Genomic DNA, 4,860 nt, shown 5'->3' on the forward strand with positions numbered 1-4,860 from the left:
GTTTGCTTGTCAGTACTGTTACACGTTTGATACGTGAAATGCTAGAACAAAATTTAAGGAACGAGCAATTGATTCATTTCTTTAAAAGCCTAGAAGAAATCTGTAATTTTTAAAAGACTTTTCTCTCCAAGAAAGTACAGAACATGGGTAGATCTCATTCACCCGAAAATCAGTCCCAGTTGGCTTAGTTAAATTTCTATATGCGCACATGCCATTTGCAGAAACTGCTGGACCAGCTCCGTGCTTTTGCTGCATTTCTTTGTCAAAAGGACTCAAACCTCTTTCTTCTTGTTTCTGTGTACGTTATGCTTGTTATAACCTTACCTCATGCTGTATGCTCTGTACAAGAACCTGATTGTCTTGGCTTTTTCCATTCTTTGCTTCATTAATGCTCTCCCTTTCCAGATGTTTTGGGTATGTATACAAGCTTGCAAATTACTTCTCCTGCTGTTTTGTGTTCAGTGCTTTATTGTACCTCACAGAACCACCATGTGTTTCTCGTAACTGGCTCACTGATAGACAAAAGCCAATCCTGAACTGTGTTGCTAAGTATTTCTTTTAGAAAATCTTGCTGGTTTTCCTTATTTATTTTCAAGTGATTCTAAAAATAAAGTTGAGATTGTCAAGTAAACACTAAAGATCAGGTTTTCCACTACAAATTTCTAAGGTGTGTGCACCTCATCTGCATATTCTAACACAGACGTGAATGTCGATGTGATACGTCATTGTATGTGTGGTAAATCGATGGCAGTCAAATGGCTGGGAATCGGCTTATTTGCTTTGTATGTGCACCTGCAGCAACCTGTCAGGAATCGCATGCACCCGATTTGCATGTGCAATTGAGTGCCTACCTTTAGACTACAAAATGTATAGAGCTCCTATTCACACATCATTAGGCTGATATCCCAGAGGTTTGTTTTTTTTTTTTTCTCTGAAAATGAAACATAAATGCTAGGAGAAATATTAGTGGATTATCAGTGCAAATTTCAGCCTTGTATTTTTATTTGCTTGATACCTGTGTAAACAGCCAGCTGAATGCTTGAAACTATGGTAACAGTTTATTTTTTTATATATATATATATATACACACACACATTATATATATATATATATGTGTGATAATGTATTTGTGTATTCTGCGTGTTTGGTAATTTAATGACAGTTGTTGTGTATGCTAAGTTTCAAGTAAATGCTTCCCTGACTATACATTAAAAATAAACTTAAGAGAGTGCTAGCTAAGCCTCATAAAAATCACTCCTTACTTACAGAAGCCAGGAAACAGGAATGCAAAACTGGTAGTTGACCAAGAGTGTATTTCCATTGCAAAGTCTCAAGGATCTAATATAGTTCAGAGAGAAGAAAAAGGATGTTCAATGTGTTATGGAAAATCCTGCTTGTCCCTTTACAATTTGTGTTCATGAGAGCTGGGACAAATGTCCAGAACTCTCACTTGCAGGCATTAAATCCTCAGATATGGTAAAGTAATCTGTTAAAGCTCAAGCTGCCTTGAACCAGAATGCTGTAATATAGCAGCCAAGAGCTTTTGGGTTATCATGAGGATGTGGCTACACATCATTTTCCACACTGATGGGGAAAGTATGGTGTGAAGGTCCTGAAGCTGTTATAATTTATCAGCCTCACGTGTCTCAAAATGCTCTTTTATCCTGCTGGCCCAGCCTTGTTTTTCTTAACATCTAAGGTCAGAGTCTCTCTAATGAATTCTCCAGGTAGTTCTGCATTAGAAGTTTGGTAATAAATTTCCAGTATTCTAACTTACAGATACTTTTTTGATACAGTATTAGCAGAGTATTTTAATGAAACTTCCTGAGTGCTTCCAAAGGCCATAAGGAGAAAAAAAAAATTATTCTTGATTTCTGTAAGTTAGAGATAGCTCTCAGCAACATGGCATTATATTTTGTCATGGTACTGCACTGAAATACATATGATTTATAACTATCTTGAAAAAAAACATATGCTAGAGACAAAGCAATACAGCAATGTATTAGAATATTTTTTTAAGGTCACAGATATCTATATAATAACTAAGATACCTGGATAGGTGAATTAAATATTTTTAGCAAGTTAGATGTTTGCTTAAGAATACAGTTTACTTCCCTTAAAACTATTCACACCTGTAGGCTGAATTGATCCAGTATTTTTTGTTTCTCCTAGGCTCATGGAACTGATAAAAGTTGGTATCTGTGTCTTCATTTTATTCAAGTCTAAGGGTTTGAGTTGTTCGACCAGAATGCCAAGAAGTCTGGGTTCATTTCTGTTCTCTGCTAACAGACGCATGAGCTCATAATTTCCATTGCCATGACAGGGCTATGATCACCTTTATGATGCTTGTCAGTCGGTCCTGCTGAGTCTTATGCACTTCACATAATAATTAAACTTTCCCTGGAGAAGGAACTGGAATCCACGTGTTTTGCCTCCCACTCTAAGCATCAGACTACAGAGTCAGTGTCTCTCCCACTCAGTGAATACGCAAATGTTTTGCGAGTGGCACACGGTCAGCAGGAAGTGGTTCCACATCGTATCTGTGAGAAAGGCTGATCATTTTTATTTAGGTTTGTTGTGAATAAAACAAAAAATATTAAGGAACATCTACCAAGTGTCTGTGTATGGGCCAGAGCTGTAAAAGCCTATAGGACCATGCCGAGTAATAAGGTATGGTGCAGAAATACCCAAGTTAGTGCCAGCCTGACGTGATGATGTCCATTATGAACTGTACGGAGACACTGGCTTGGTCCCCTGGGCAAAATAAATGTTAGAATGCTTTGCCCAGTCTTCCTATCCCAACTACTCACTAACAGAGTGTAGGGGAGCTTAATGATGGACGCGGCACTACGCAGCTGCGTGGCACCTTCGGAGCGGCCGCGGTTCTGCCTGGCGCAGTCGTCTCAGTGCCGCGCTGCCCTGTGCCGTGCTCATCCACTCGTGTTTGTGCTGCCATCCGCTGATTTCGAGCTTTTCTGTTCATAGGCCATTAAAATTCACTTCCAGTTTAAACCAGGCATAAGAAGCGTCATTCCATGAATGCTGTTGTTTTGCTAGACCAGAGAAGTAGGGAAGGAGGCAGACATTTTCATGTGCTATTTAGATTTTTAAATGACACTATCCATTTTACATTTTCAGATAATTGCAGTATTGCATTTCAGGAGATGTTAGTTCATTACAAATAGATCTTGGCTATGTTGAGATTTCCAAACATCACATTATATCTGTAAATAACCACTCGGACGTGTGTGTGCATCCAAGGCCATCTGAATTCTGTCTGAACTGAGCCTCAGCAGGCAGAAGGAGGAAAACCCTGTTCTCCTGCAGCACGTCACCCCACAGCTCCCCTTCAGCGGAGCCCAGACGTGAGCACCAGGCGGGGCAGCGGACATGCTCCTCTCCTTTTTGCCGTGTCCCTCGCAGGAGCCCCATCTGCTAGGCATGAGTAACACACGCAGCCGCTTTCCCTGGAAAATATTGTCATCCTCCCACTCCCACCCTCCCCTTTTTATGTAACAAGCTAGTGGCTAAGGGTTTTGGTCGAGACCAGGGAAATAGAAGGATATTCATAAAACTACATTTATTTGATAAGAACACCTGTAATGCAGGTATCTTCTGGCCTGAGGACTAAGCTAGACCATTTATTCCCTCTAACTTGCTGATGTTCCCCTCAAGACTTTTTCCTTCTTAGCGGGGTATGCTGGAGAGGGGGTGCAGAGGCTTCTGCTCCCCAGCATTGCCACTGGGGTGGGGTGGGGGACCTAATCCTGCCTGGAGATCATGAGGCTGAACCTCCCTGGCTGGGGAAGGGATGAAGCCAGCTGCCCCTTGTCCAGCATCAGCCCACTGTTGCCTCCCTGCCTACTCAGAGCAGCCGTGGTGCTTGAGGAGAGGAAGGGGTAGGGTGGGAAGAAAGAGGCCAAGTACTTAGGTACATGTGGGGTTTCATACTGGCTTGCTCTGGACTGCTCACACACCACGTAGCTTTCTGGGTCACCCTTGGTTGCATCGTCTCTCCACTTTGTATACAGCAAGCGCAGGCATCCGCCGTAGCGTGCGGTAGCCCGCTGTGGCCCGGTGCCTGCATCCTGGCTAGTGCAGTGCCTGGTGTAGACACCGTGGTGGTTTTGTCCACAATCCAAGCATGTGCATCCACATGCATGCTCACGAATTCAAATGGAAGCGTTGAAATCTGGCAGTCAAGCTCATGATTTACTTCTTAATCAAAAGGTGTGTGGGCACAACTCAGCAGTCATCACTTCCATTTTATTTTTCTTTTTTCATTTTCTTGGATTTCAGATACGACCTTTATCCACTTCTCAGCTGTTGGTTTTCTTTTTGGTGCAGTACTTTCTATGTGCTTTTATAAGGCTCTGGGCATATATAGCACTTTGTTTCTTTTGCCTTTGTTTTGGAATTCCTGAGGCTGCCTTAAACTTTCCATTTCTTTAATTATCTTCATGGAATTTAGTGATTAATTATTCTGAAGTAAGTTTGCTTGTATAAAAGAATTAGCATCAGAAAAATCATGGCTGCTGCTGTCTGTTCTCCTTAATTTAGGAGAAAATTAACTTGAAAGCCATTTGTGCAAGGTGTTGCTAAGAATTTTTATACGACATGCATTGACATAGGTATGTTTTTTTCATGCTATACAAATGTAGTATCAGGAGCTCTGTTCAGAAAAAGAGAACGCTTTGTCTCTGTGGCTGTGGCAGTACACGTTAATAATTTACAAATCTGTTTTTATGAACAAAACAGTGCCACTGATACCAAAGAGAAGTAAACAAAGCAAAATTGAATAGGATATTAAAATCATACTGTACTCAGTTGTGACAGTATGTGAGCCTCACTCTTCCTGCT

The sequence above is a fragment of the Phaethon lepturus genome, unplaced genomic scaffold (genome assembly GCF_000687285.1).
Source record: "Phaethon lepturus isolate BGI_N335 unplaced genomic scaffold, ASM68728v1 scaffold38402, whole genome shotgun sequence".
In the NCBI taxonomy this organism is placed as follows: Eukaryota; Metazoa; Chordata; class Aves; order Phaethontiformes; family Phaethontidae; genus Phaethon; species Phaethon lepturus.